Source organism: Nycticebus coucang, chromosome 2, assembly GCF_027406575.1.
Source record: "Nycticebus coucang isolate mNycCou1 chromosome 2, mNycCou1.pri, whole genome shotgun sequence".
Taxonomy (NCBI): domain Eukaryota; kingdom Metazoa; phylum Chordata; class Mammalia; order Primates; family Lorisidae; genus Nycticebus; species Nycticebus coucang.
In genome coordinates this window covers 20,788,411-20,803,520 of record NC_069781.1, presented here as the reverse complement: position 1 = coordinate 20,803,520, position 15,110 = coordinate 20,788,411, and the positions used below count along the sequence as shown (strand labels likewise).

The window sequence follows — 15,110 nt, the reverse complement described above, 5'->3', positions numbered from 1 at the left end:
AATTTACTAAATTTAGTGTAAGATATAATTAGCAAATTCACCAAGCTTAAGAAACATGAAACAGGGTAAATAAGCATTAAAGAAAGTCTATCCACATCATTATAAAACTGCTGGCAATCAACCATACAGAGACATCCTGGCTTTAGCTATTTAAAAAAGGCAAGAAAAAGAAAGAAAATGTATAAAGGTCGGAAAGGAAGGAACAAAAACTATATTTGTTTGAAGATAACATGGTTATTCACAAAAAATAATCATAAGGACTATAAAACAACTATTAGAATAAGTGACTTTAGCATGGTTGAAATATAAAGGGTAAATATACACAAACGTCTGTTATATTTTTATTACACATACTAATATGCAACAGGAAAATAAAATTTCCAAAATAGTTCTACTTACAGTAGTGTAGAAAAACTCTAAAATATTTAATTATATGTTGAACAGAAGGAATGCAAGATTTCTTCAATGAAAACAATAGAATACTGCCAAGAGAAATTAAAGAAAATATAAATAAACAGATATACCACATTTGTAGATTGCAAGAGTCAATACTGTTAAATGCTATCTCCCCCCAAATTTATCTACTGAGAAAATGCAATACAAGTTATAATCCCAGCAGAGATGTTTTTGGTAGAAGTTGATAGGTTAAGTCTAAAATTTATATGAAATTGCAAGTAATCTACAATAGCCAAATAATTTCACAATCAAATAAAGTTGGAGGACTTAACACTACCTGTTTTCAAGACCTACTCTAAAGCTAGAATAACCAAGAATTAGTGAAAATACAAGTGTATAAATCAAGAAAACAGAGAATCTAGAAATATACATGATCGATTTTTGATATAGGTGTCAAAGGAAAGTCATTTCAACAAATGGTGGTGGAACAATCTGGAAGTTATATACTTTTAGTACATAAGCCCTTAGTTCATACCACATCTACATATTCACTTAAAATGGATCATAGAACTATAATAAATGTATTAAGATAAATCTATAAACTTTCTAGGAAAAAATAAGAGAGAAAAATCATTTTGACCTTGGGATAGACTAAGATCATAGGAAACCAAATGTATAAATCATAAAAGAGAAAAAATATAGAAACAGGACTTAATAAAAATGAAAATTTTTGTTCTTCAAATGATACTACCAAGAAAAGCAAAGGCCCACTACAGAATGGGAGGAAATATTTACAATATACATATTTGGCAAAAGACTTGACTGCAGAATACAGACAGATTCCTTCTACCTGTATAATGAGACAAACAAGTCAATTAATAAATTGGCAAAGGATTCGAAGAAATAAGAAATAGTAACACCAAAAAGTACATGAAAGACCCTCAACCTCCTGAGTCATCAGGAAAATACAAATTAAATCACAACGAGGTGCCACTGCACAACCATTAGAATGGCTAAATTTTTAAAAAGTGATAAAAGAGGTCTTTGTCAATTTCTCAAGGTTTTGAAGCAAGTGAAGCTCTCATTTCCTGCAGATAAGAATATGCATCATATATCAATTTTAGTAAAAAAGAAACAAAACACTGTTTCTCAAAGGTAAGTCTACAATAACCATATGACCCAGACGCTCCACGTCTAGTTATTTACTCGAGAGACATAAAGACATGTATCCACAAAAACTTGTGCATGAATGCTCACAGTAGTTTTACTCACAGTAGCCATAAACCGGGACCAAGCAAAACGTCTATCAACAGGTTAACAGATGAAACAGAGCGTATCCAGGTATTGAGAGATGTGGACTTTTATGCAGAGGTAGGGGGTTCTTATGACCTATGTAAATCAGTATTTCGGTGGCACGAGGGAGGCACTATAAGATCTTTCTTCTATGCATTTTTCTGGCTGCACAAGAATAAACAAACCCACCACCAAGTACAACAGGCTCAGGTAACTGCTAAGTTGGACAGTCTTTGCCATCTAGATAACCAAAGCAGTAGACAAGGCTAAGATTTCATCAGAAATTTCTCATTCTGTGTAATTCAATAGGAGAATGCTGATTTTTGGTGGTAACCCTTTTTTCCACGTCAGGCTCCAAGGGACTCTGCCTGTTTCCCATAGCCTAAAAGTTGTTCTGTGGCCAGTAGAGTTATTTCCGAACTGTCAAATGACTATAATTGCTCTTAAAAAGTGTGCATGTGTGTCAGTGACCTTAGGGAGAGTTCTGGCATTGGGAAAAAAAAAAAGAAAACATTAAACAACTGCATAATGTAAGCAGAATGTCATATGGCTGTTGTGTAAGGCCACACATGTAGGACAGAACAGAAAAGGAAGTGATTCACAAGCAGCTCTTGGGTCTCCACACCCAGGGCTCTCCCTGTACTTCTTGTGGACAAAATGGTAACTTAACACCTAAGAATGGTGAGTGGGGCAAATAACAGTGACATTTTCAGAGTAATCAAGTCCTCAGACAAATGGAGAAGCGAGAAGGGGTCCTATTTGGGAGGGGAAACCTCAGTTTTCCCCTTGCCGGGAAAAGTCTGTTATTTTCTAGGGCCGACACATGAAAGGCTCTACACAAATGCCAAATCTAATTAGCTCAGATCCAAGTGGAATGGACTACATTCAATTTGATTTTTACTCTCCTTTCTTTCTTGGACAAATTTAAGGTTTTAAACAGCTCTGGGAAAGGGATAAGAAGAAAAGTAGAAAAAAACAAAAAGGAAAAAAGAGAAAAACAAAGCAGCTTTAATGCTCAGAGTTGTGTCAGGAAAGCACAGGGGCCTTCTTTTGTGGATGGTGGGAAGAGTTCTCTCGACTGCTGTCTCAAATTGTGGGCAGGGCCTGTCCCCTCCCTCAGGTTTGGCACGGGACCTGTCATACAGTGGGTGCTAACAAGTGTTGACCAGCAGGGATAAGTCAAGAGGAGCTCTCATCCCACCCCCAGGTTAACAGATGAAACAGAGCATATCCAGGTACGCTGCAGGTGTCTTGAAGAGATGGTCTCTTTACACCTTTTTGCTGAGTTATTGGTTTGTAACTCTCACACAGAAATACCCCAACATGTGCTGAGAGTCTGCCTTTTCTTTTCCCTGAGCTAACACCCTACCCAGCCCTTCTGCATTTCCATCCCAGCAGAAAACAGCACCTTTTAAAGCAGATGTTATGATCCTTCTTTCTTCAGACATAGCAATCAAGCTCAGGCTGAACTTCACATCCACCCCAAAGTCCCTGCATTTTATGAAAATAAGGCAGAATGCAGATAAAATCACTTTTTAAAATCATCTACACAGAAAATAATTTCTGACCTTGCCCCAAACCCCACAAGGGCAAAAGTGTGTCAGGTAATTTCATCATTGCTTTAAGGGATTCACCGGCTGGTTATCAGACTCATTAACTGAGACTTAGGAATCCTGGGCTCTCATCCTGGTTCCATCAACACTGTTTTGTGGCTTCAGGTAAGTCATTTAACTTTTCTGTTTTCTCTTCCTATAAAAGAAAATAATTCCATATTCCCCATATCGTTTGTAAAGCTGCTATTCAGTTCAGATGGGAAAAAAAGAAAAGGAAGAAGAAAGAGAAAAACAAAGCAGCTCTAATGCCCCGTGAGTCCATCAGCTGCTTTAGAGACCACGGCGTGGCCGGGATAGAGCATTTGGCCTTCCTTCATACACCTAGCCCTCAGCCACTCTTTCTTGTCCTAGAAAAATGTGATTCCCAGTCATGCACTTACCCAGGCCAGAATACGGTCGTTGTCACTGATCCCTTTCTTTCTCTTCCAGAAGATACTCAACCCACACCCCAGTCCCATTGTCTCTACTTAAAAACACATTCTCATGTCTTATCGCTTCCACAGCTGCAAGCTTTAGATTAAGTGATCTTCTCTCTATTCAATGACATAAGCTTTCTGGTATCCTCACTCATCTACATTTATATTCCCAATGCCTTTTCCACACACAATAGTTGGTGCGACTGTATTATAAATGTAAATCAAACCAAGTCCATTCCCTGCTCAGGAGTCTCTATCAGAGTCTCAATAGTCTCAGACAATGCTCCAGAATCTACAACTCATGTAGCTTCAGGCTATTTCTTCAACCTTAACTATCTCTGCCCTTCTCACTCGCTTTGGCCTTCTTGCTGGCCATTGAGTACAAAACCCTTATTTGTGCCTCAGGACCATAATACTGCTCTTTCCCTGTTGGGAAGGCGCTTTCTCCCCAGGTCTCTGTGCACCTATCACCTCCTCAGAGAAGCCTTCCCTGACCACCCTATCTGAGATATCCCTTTTTCTCCAACCCATCACTCTCTACCCCCTTACTCTGCTTTATTGTTCTTTATAACATTCATTACTCTCTGAAATGTTTTGTCTTCGTGCGCTGCATCTCTCTTACATTAGAATAGAATCTGCAGGACCTCAGGCCTCTGTCTTCCCTTCACTGTTCTGTGCCTTTCATTAAGCACCAGCCATCGAGTAGACACTCAGTAAATGTTTTTTGAACGAATGGATACCACTTGTGAAAACAACAGAGAAATCCAAAGTTGAACAGCTGAAGGGAAAATTATAAATTATCTCTTCTGCCTGGCCACTCAAAGAAGAGATTTGTATGTAGGTTTGAAAATATTTTGCAAAGACATAACATTTTTCAGATACTAGCCTATTTGGTTAAATGAGGAACCCTATGGGTAAATGAAAGAATTGGATTTTATTTGACTAGACAAGGTGTGTTATTTCCCAATTGCTCCTGAGTGCCCGGAAATTGGCTTCTAGCTTAAAGAGTTAGAGTGGAGACTTCCTGTAATCAGGACAGGGAGGCCCCAACGAAGGATTAGATGAGCTTTCTCGAGGGTTCTGATGGGAAGGCTGTGGCCTCAAGAGGTCCTTGACCTCCTCCAACACCTCCTCACCTTACTCTCTCATCCACTGGTTCCAGAGTTTTTCACTCAACAGTTAATATAAACTACCCTTTCAGGCCAGGCACAGTGACCCTTAAATGTAATCTAAGCACTCTGGGAGGCCAAGGGAGAAGGATCACTTGAGGCCAAGAGCTGGAGACCAGCCTGAGCAAGAGTGAGACTGCACATCTTACAAAAAATAGAAAAATTATCCAGGCATGGTTGCAGGTGCCTATAGTTCCAGCTACTCAGGAGGCTGAGGCAAGAGGATCACTTCAGCCCAGGAGTTTGAGGTGGCTATGAACTATGGTGATGCCACAGAACTCTGGCCCAGACAACAGAGCAAGACACTGTCTCAACAAAACAAACAACTCCAATAAAAAAAGGCAAAACAAAACACTCCCCAAACACCCTAAACTTACAAGTGCTAGAAAGAACACATGACTGGGAACTAGATTTGAAACCTGCCTCCTCTTTACTATCTGATTTTGAAAAATTATTTAACCTCTCTGAATCTTTTTAATTATCTTTAAAAATTTTTTATAATATGAAAAAGAGAGACACTAGTCCTACTTCTTCAGCCTTTATCTAAAGCAGTGGTTCTCAACCTTCCTAATATTGTGTTGACCCCCAACCATAAAATTATTTTCGTTGCCACTTCATAACTATAATTTTGCTACTGTTATGAATCATAATGTAAATATCTGATATGCAGGATGTATTTTCATTGTTACAAAGAGGTTGCGACCCACAGTTTGAGAACCGCTGATCTAAAGTATTTACCAGGGACCAACAAAATTAGGGTATCCCATTGTGACATGCTCTAAATTTCACAGGAAGATGTTGGGGTCTGACTTGAGGTTTCCTGTGGATAGATTTTGCCAGATGCAAGTTGGATAAAATAGCACTAGCACGTGAAACGGTAATTTCTTCCGACTGCACAGCTATTATTTTACATTAAATTAAATTATATATACATTTAGAAATCATGTAATTGTGAGAGGCTGAAAAATTACAAAATATTTTGACTCCTATTAGGCACTAGAGGCTGGTTAGAAGAAATCTCACTGGAAGAAGGTGGTAGCTCATGTAAAAACTTTATCATACTGCTCCGTGAATGACTGAAAACTCCCATCTCACAAACATTTAGAAAACTTCCTGCAAAATGAGTTATCATGTTTTGATGGCAAATTATTTGCTAAACTTCACCATATGCCCAATTTCTGGAGTGGAACCGATTCTCCTACTTGAACGGATTGACTGGGGAAAGCCTGGGCTCCCAGGAGGAAGGTTGCCACCACAGCACTTGTATGTCATAACTGTTCCTCCGAGCCTTCCTCCAGAGGTGCTCACGGCCATTTATTTAACCACACATGGGAGTAAGAAAAATGTCCAGACATTTCAAAGACAGTTGAACAAATTTGACAGTGATACCCAGAGACCCAAGGCATACTTAAAGTGAGGGACATACAGCTTGCCAGGGAACAGAATGGAGTCACAACCCAGGTCTACCTTACATTTCCATAGTTTTCAGTATATAACTGACACGGACACACTTAGTTGGCAGATAATCTCCCATTATTTCCTTGGACTCGGTGATAAACCTGTCATCATGGGAAAGCCACGTGGAGGCATTTCCCTTGCCAACCAAGAGAGGAAATTAAAACCAACCTCTCATCCTGAGGGGAATGACTGCAAGGATCCATGAGTGGTGGTCTCCATCATATTCACCCTTCATTCACCAGTCTGGTCCCTTCCAATGCAGATGGGTCCAGGAGGGTAACAGCGAGATAATCATATACTCAGACAAATTATAGGCCAATTGTCAGATGCAGTGTCAATGGTACAGGGAATTAACACAGCCTTGGGATACAGTACACTGTCCATTGTTCTGGAAAATACATTTGTTTCCACTTCCATCTGCAAAGATCGGAAGCAGTTTATATTCACTTGGGATGGCACCACAACACATTTACCATCTTGTCCCTGGGCTACATTAACTGTCCCACCGTCTGGCGTCACATAGTCTGAAGAAACATGGGCCATCTGGACATTTTGCAAATATCACATTGGTCATCTATGCGGATGGATTGTGCTCATCTATGCGGATGGATTGTGCTCATAGATGAACAAGAAAGGGGAGTTATGTCCAAGGGTCTGGGAAGATTTGTGCTCTAGGAAGTATGAGATAAAACTTATGAAGAATACACAAGGTTCACATCTCTGCAAATTTTAGGGTTCATTCTTATGTGCAGCACCATAGCATCCCTTAAAAAGTAAGGAAGAAATTACTACATCTTACACCTCACAAGTCCAAGAGGGAAGCAGAATGCTTTGTAGGCCACTTTGGGTTCGGAAGGCAGCAAATTGAACAATTGGGATTATTGCTGTGACCCATTTTCCAAATGGCATGGAACACTGCCAACTCTGAGTGGATCACAGGTCAGGAAAACCCTCTGCAGCAGTCAGGCTGTGACCCCATCAACCCTGCCATGTGCACCACGTGACCCAGAGGACTCTGTAGCCTGAGGTATTGGTGGTAATAAATACTGTGTGGAGTTTATTGCAAGTGTCAATTAGGAGACTCACGATGTAGACTCCCAAGCTTTGGGTGTAAGGTCATGCCATCTGCAGCAGAGAGCTCTGCAGTAAGAAGGAGGACCCTCCCTTGAAAGTTCCTCATATGCTATCAGATCCTGTCAGGAGAACATGCAGCCATGATCCAGAAGAGACCATGAACTGGTTCTGAAGATCCCGTGGAGTTATGTGGTAGGGAACGAGTCTCACACAGAATGGACGTGGCACATCCAAGATTAGATGCAGGGAAAGTCAGAATGCACAGGCAAACTGCACCAGCAGATGGCCCAGTTCCAAAGGAGTCCGCCACTGTTATATTCGTACCTTTCACAAGTTACACTTACGGCCACCTGACAGTGGGTAGCACAAAGGCCAAGCTTATTTCACAGAGAGGAAATAAGCTGGCTCTGTGTATGTGTGCAAGGACACAAGCCCCCAATGGGACCATGGTTACACATCACACAAAACCTTGAGGAGTACAGCTCGTCATCCACTCCACAGTGAAAAGAAAGAAAGATTCAAGGTCAAATATATGTGGATGCATGCCTTGTTTTACTGGTCAGGAGATTTGACAGAGATAGGAAAATCCTCTCCCTTCCTTGTTCAACACCAACTTAAAAGATTTTAAGATGTCAACACAGAAGCTGGCTGTGGTCATCACTGGTGGAGGGTTCATGGGGAATGCCAGGAAACTTCCCCCTTCACTTTCAGCAGTTCAAACACATGCCACAACTCCATGCTCCACAGGAAACATGTCCAAGTTCCCACAGCCTGCTTACAACGCCTTCAGTTCCTCAGCTTCTTTCCAGCCGACTTTGATCATCCTTGTGAAACAGAATAGCACCAAATATAGAGACCAGATGAATAGTACCAACCTCCAAAAGGCACTGAGGTGGGTGACTTGACCTGCACAGTCCCTCTGGCCCTAAGATTCCATAAAAAAGATAGATAGAAGGATAGAACGATTTTCTTAGTGTAGTGGCTCTCACTTAATCACACATCAGAATCACCTGGAAAGCTGTTACAACACAGATTGCCTAGTGCCAACCAAGGGTGGCAGAGACTGAGAATTTATAGTTCTGGCCAGTTCCCAAGGGATGATGATGCTGTGTGTTCAAGAGCCACCCTTTGCAAAGCACTGTCCTAGAGTAACAAGGACACAAAGGCAGATCTTGGGGGTCCAGCATGCTGTGATTTGGCAGCTGGCTTCTCTGATGGGGCTCAAATCCAGGCTTTGCTATGGATTTATCTTTGACAGTTGACAAGTGGACCTCGCCTTGTGAGCCCCAATTTTATCACCCATAAAATGGGGATAATGTCTACATTACAGGAAAATTATGAAATTAGTTAACGTTGGAAAAAATGACATGGTGCATGGTGCAAGGTGAGCCCTGGATAAATAAGGACATAAGGGCAACAGATGCTAGTGGTTTCTAAACTGTAGAGTGTTGGACAAATGCAAGAGACTGTACTTTTTCTGGCTCTATCTAGCTCTCATTTTTCTTTCTTTCTTTCTTTTTTTGTAGAGACAGAGTCTCACTTTACCGCCTTCAGTAGAGTGCCATGATGTCACAGGACTCACAGCAATCTCTAGCTCTTGGGCTTCTGCGATTCTCCTGCCTCAGCCTCCAAGCAGCTGGGATTACAGGCGCCCGCCACAACGCCTGGCTATTTTTTCGTTGCAGTTCAGCCAGGGCTGGGTTTGAACCCGCCACCCTCGATATATGGGGCTGAGCCACAGGTGCCACCCTAGCTCTCATTTTTCAATTCAAATATTCATCTTCTGGAACTCAGAGAGGTACCTGCATTAGGAGGCAGGCAGAGAGATGAAACAAATTAAAAAACAAAGACCATATGACTCTCTCAGTTGATGCAGAAAAAGCTTTTGATAATATACAGCATCCCTTCATGATCAGAAAACTTAAGAAAATTGGTACAGAAGGGACATTTCTTAAACTGATAGAGGCCATCTACAGCAAACCCACAGCCAATATCGTATTGGAGTTAAATTGAAATAATTTCCACTCAGATCAGGAACAAGGCAAGGTTGCCCATTGTCTCCACTGCTTTTTAACATTGTAATGGAAGTTTTAGCCATTGCAATTGGAGAAGAAAAGGCGATCAAGGGTATCCACATAGGGTCAGAAGAGATCAAACTTTCGCTCTTTGCAGATGATATGATTGTATATCTGGAAAACACCAGGCATTCTACTACAAAACTCTCCGAAGTGATCAAGGAATACAGCAGCGTCTCAGGTTACAAAATCAACATTCATAAATTGGTAGCCTTTATATATACCAATAATAGTCAAGCTGAAAAAACAGTTAAGGACTCTATTCCACTCAAGTAGTGCCAAAGAAGATGAAATATTTGGGAGTTTATCTAACAAAGGACGTGAAAGATCTCTATAAAGAGAACTATGAAACTTTAAGAAAAGAAATAGCTGAAAATGTTAACAAATGGAAAAACATACCATGCTCATGGCTGGGAAGAATCAACATTATTAAAATGTCCATACTACCCAAAGCAATATATACCTTCAACGCAATCCCTATTAAAGTTCCACTGTCATACTTTAAAGATCTTGAAAAAACAATACTTCGTTTTATATGGGATCAGAAAAAACCTCGAATAGCCAAGACATTACTCAGAAATAAAAACAAAGCAGGAGGAATCACACTACCAGATCTCAGACTATACTATAAATCAATAGTGATCAAAACAGCATGGTACTGGCACAAAAACAGAGAAGTAGATGTCTGGAACAGAATAGAGAACCAAGAGATGAATCCAGCTACTTACCATTATTTGATATTTGACAAGCCAACTAAAAACATTCGGGGGGGGGAAGATTCCCTATTTAACAAATGGTGCTGGGTGAACTGGCTGGTAACCTGTAGAAGACTGAAACTGGACCACACCTTTTACCATTAACTAAGATAGACTCTCATTAGATTAAAGATTTAAACTTAAGACATGAAACTATAAAAATACTAGAAGAGAGTGCAGGGAAAACCCTTGAAGAAATCGGTCTGGGCAAGTATTTTATGAAGAGGAGCCCCTGGGCAATTGAAGCAGCTTCAAAAATACACTACTAGGACCTGATCAACCTAAAAAGCTTCTGCACAGCCAAGAACACAGTAAGTAAAGCAAGCAAACAGCCCTCAGAATGGGAGAAGATATTTGCAGGTTATGTCTCCGACAAAGGTTTAATAACTAGAATTCACAGAGAACACAAACGCATAAGCAAGAAAAGAACAAGTGATCCCATCGCAGGCTGGGCAAGGGACTTGAAGAGAAACTTCTCTGAAGAAGACAGGTGCGCGGCCTTCAGACATATGAAAAAATGCTCATCATCTTTAATCATCAGAGAATTGCAAATCAAAACTACTTTGAGAGATCATCTAACTCCAGTAAGATTAGCCCATATCACAAAATCCCAAGACCAGAGATGTTGGTGTGGATGTGGAGAAAAGGGAACACTTCTACACTGCTGGTGGGAATGCAAATTAATACATTCCTTTTGGAAAGAGGTTTGGAGAACACTTAGAGATCTAAAAATAGATCTGCCTTTCAATCCTATAGTTCCTTTACTGGGCATATACCCAGAAGACCAAAAATCACATCATAACAAAGATATTTGTACCAGAATGTTTATTGCAGCCCAATTCATAATTGCTAAGTCATGGAAAAAGCCCAAGTGGCTATCAATCCACGAATGGATTATTAAATTGCGGTATATGTACACCATGGAATATTATGCAGCCTTAAAGAAAGATGTAGACTTTACCTCTTTCATGTTTACATGGATGGAGCTGGAACATGTTCTTCTTAGTAAAGTTTCTCAAGAATGGAAGAAAAAGTATTCAATGTACTCATCCCTACTATGAAACTAATTTATGGCTTTCACATGAAAGCTATAACCCAGTTATAACCTAAGAATAGGGGGAAGGTGGAGAGGGAGGGGAGGGAGGGGGGCGGATGGGCAGAGGGAGGGTGATTGGTGGGATTAAACCTGTGGTGCATCTTACGAGGGTACATGTGAAACTTAGTAAATGTAGAATGTAAATGTCTTAACACAGTAACTAAGAAAATGCCAGGAAGGCTATGTTAACCAGTGTGATGAAAATATGTCAAACGGTCTATAAAACCAGTATATGGTGCCCCATGATCGTATTAATGTACACAGCTATGATTTAATAAAAAAAAGAAAAAAGCAAAAAAGAAACTGCACTTGGGGCCATAGCTCCTCCTCCCCTATTCCTCTCCACCCACTTCTCCTTAGCTCTCTTCTACAAGGTCAGTGTCTTTAAATTTGGACTTGGGCTGTCCTGGGAATTAGTTTGCCATTTTTCTTTTTATAATCTTTCCCTCCTTCCCTCCCTCCCTTCCTTTCTTTATAGGATCTCACTCTGTTGCCCAGGCTGTAGTTCGGTGGTACAATAATATGCAGGCAGGAACTCCTAGTCTCAGGTGGTGCTTCTGCCCCAGCCTCCCAAGTAGCTGGGAGGACAGGTGCATGCCACAGCACCAGAGGATCACATCCTTCTTACCTACAAGACCTAATGAGAGCGAGAAGCCACATTCTTTCCTCTATCTCTGTAACGTGCTTGTCTCTTGCTTTTTCAGGCTGATGTAACCACAGCAGTCGGAACAACGCCTGGCACATAACACCCATACAAATCAATTTGTTGAACTAAATATGAAGGAATTAAGGAGATAGGATTTTGGATCTATTTCCACCTACAGGTCAACACCTAACCTTGGATTGGCCAATATGATTCCCTAAATCTCTGTTTCTCACTTATAAAAACAGAGATTTCTCAGACCTCTTCCAGCTTAAACTTAATGGTGTGACCTGGTGACTGGAGATAATGAACTGGGAGTCAGTGATAAGGGTTGAGAGCCCACATATGTCACTGAGTCAATGTTGGAAAAGCTGTTTTCCTCTCTGTGCCTCCGTTTTCTCATTTGTATCATGGGAAGATTTCCACATACCCAACTTCTAACCCACAGTCTCAAATTTTTAGATATTTTTAGGCTTCTTAGTGGTTCAAGGTCAAGACCTTTAAATAGTGTCTGACATAATGGGAGAAGGGACATGTCTCCTTCCTGAAGTGGCTACATTTTACTGGAGGCTTTTGAGATCTTACTGGATAAAATCTTCTATAACAACTCATAGTAATCATGATCATTAATATTGCATGTAATCCTTAAAATAGGTAGCATAGTTTTCTCGACTCAGATGGTATCTTTTAGCTGAGAGTCTGTTTTGATACTTTAGCAAGACAAAGAAGGCTATGGGAGTTACTCACTTGAATCTTCCCTATAGGCATTTTCAAACCTAAAAGGAGACAGGATAAGGTAGTGAAGATTAGTGTTAGATTTTGCTTTGGAAGCTGTATCTTTAGAACCCAGTTCTTTGACTTTCCAGCTGTGTGACTGGAGGCACGGGACTCAGCCTCTCCGTGCCTCAGTCTACTCACCTGTCAGTGCTTCTCTTGCTCACCTCACAGGGTTGTTGCAAAAATCTCTTGAGATAATGGATGTAAAAATTTGTTGTCAACTGTTAAGCTCTCTACAAACACAAGGCATTGCCATTATGGTAATAAAAATGAAATGGCACATGAATATTTCACAAGCAGGGACTGGGACAGATTACTTATAACGTATTACCATCTAATGGGGTTTTCTAAGTACACACTCCCTCTCTTTATTACAAACTTCCTAATAATCTCTTTGCAGAGCTTATCTTCAAACTCCCTTTGTCTCCCTCGTCATTTCTTCTTACTACCTCCTGTCTGGCCTTGCTATTTATTACTGAACTCTGGGTGGCATTTGAGGAGACAGTTGGTTAGAAAAATAGACACATATGTATTTTGTAGAGACATAAACCAAATGAAGCCAGGGCACCTCTATTCTAAGCTAACATATTAAAAAATATACATCTTTTTTGTGGGTCTGTCAGAGCTGCTCATACTAGAGACATTTAGGCTGAAATTAGGTTTCTGAACCCCTCCCTGTATGTAGCCCCAAATCTGTTCACATTAACATGGACAGAAAACAAATGGAATAGGCTCAGACGAATTTTTTTCTTTTTTTCATCTTAAAAAAAAGAAAGAGTTTTACAAAGCCTTTCAGAGTCTCTCTTGATAAAAAGGAAATCCTTTTGCCATTAACTGCTCCTGTGGAGAGAGCCTGCTAGCTGCAGGATCATGATGAGGGTAAGCATTAATTAAATCTAACTGTGAGAGAATAATTATGTACACAGATCCGTCAGGGCACGTTGTCACTATCCAGTAACAAAGTTGGATACGAACTCCATCAGCAGAACTGTCAGGCAGCTGTTAAAAGGATATAAATGTGTCCCAAAAGGATCATTTCATTTAGGGGGGGAAAAATTGGATTGCAAAGGATTAATGAGGCGAGGGGTTTGTGTTTTCAATTGGATGTAAAATGCAAACTGAGGTAGTTGTGATATCATCATTTAACCTAATGTGTAGCTACATTTGGATTTCTAACACGTGGTGGGGACAATTAGACCTTGTACATCAAAACAACATTTTCCATCATGAAATGACATTAAAGTTGATTTTTTTAAAGTTAAATTGCACAAAAGTTTACAACAAAAATCATAAAACATAATTTACACAGATGGCATATTCTTAATAATAATTAGGCAAGAAAATGAATACAAATCCCACCAGGGTCATTAGGGTATTCATACAGGGCCCTTTTTTGTTGCTGCCTTCATTTCTGCTGAATTTCAGTTTAAGCTCTGAGGCCTGTGTGTGTGCAGAGACCCCACAAAGGTGATGTGAATGCAAGTCTTGGAGGCAGGCCCTGCTAATAGGTACGGTTACAATCCAGGAGAAAGACAGTGACACTGGAGGCAGACAGATCTAAATTTACATCCGAGCTCCACCAGTGACTGACTGTGCAAGTCTGGACAGATTCCTTCATGTCTCTGAACGTCAATTTCTTCTACAAAATAAGGATTAGAGAAGGCTTGTCATAATAATACAAGCACCTAGAACAATAACTAGCACAAAATAGGTGGCCAATAATTGTTGTTCCCATCAGATATATGTCTCCAAGTAGAAAACAGAATGAAACAAACCACCCCACAAGCCTGAGCATTCACTCCTTCTATTTTTACTGGTGCTGGAGGAATTGTAGGGAGTGACGGTTTCCAGTTCACACAAAGGATTAGAAAGTCTAACTAGTTTCACGGCAGCATTAGGAGGCAAATACAGTGGTCGCTCCAAAGTCAATTACTACAATGTACTTGGAATAATTTAGTCTGTTCATATTCTTCCTCCATACCTTAACCCCACAGAGTTGGGCACCTCAGATGCGTGGATTTCTATTGCAGCCTCAGAACTGAGCACGGACTCTCACACTTGGTAGGCACTCAGTTGAAAGAATGAGTGTTGGAGACACTGGCAGGGATTTGAGCTTAGACAGAAGCAGGAAGAGCTAGAATTCAGCACATGGACATTACCTACAACAGCCTTAGAGTGCAGTTCCAAAGAGTCCTATCCTATGGTGAGGATGATGGCTCTCACTCTGACTGTGGCTGCTCTGATGGCACCACAGATGCTGATCTAAGAATGAGACCAGAGAGTCTATCAGGGCTCTTAGCCATTCTGGGTTGCTGTTATTAACAGTGTAATTGATACATCTTAGA

General features: G+C 40.5%; 1 protein-coding gene across 4 annotated transcripts in view; it reads right to left on the bottom strand.

Moving 5' to 3' along the window:
* The window catches only part of ASTN2 (astrotactin 2), a 990,319-nt gene that overhangs the window by 673,103 nt on the left and 302,106 nt on the right, over positions 1-15,110 (bottom strand). The gene's annotated exons all lie outside the window — the stretch shown is intronic.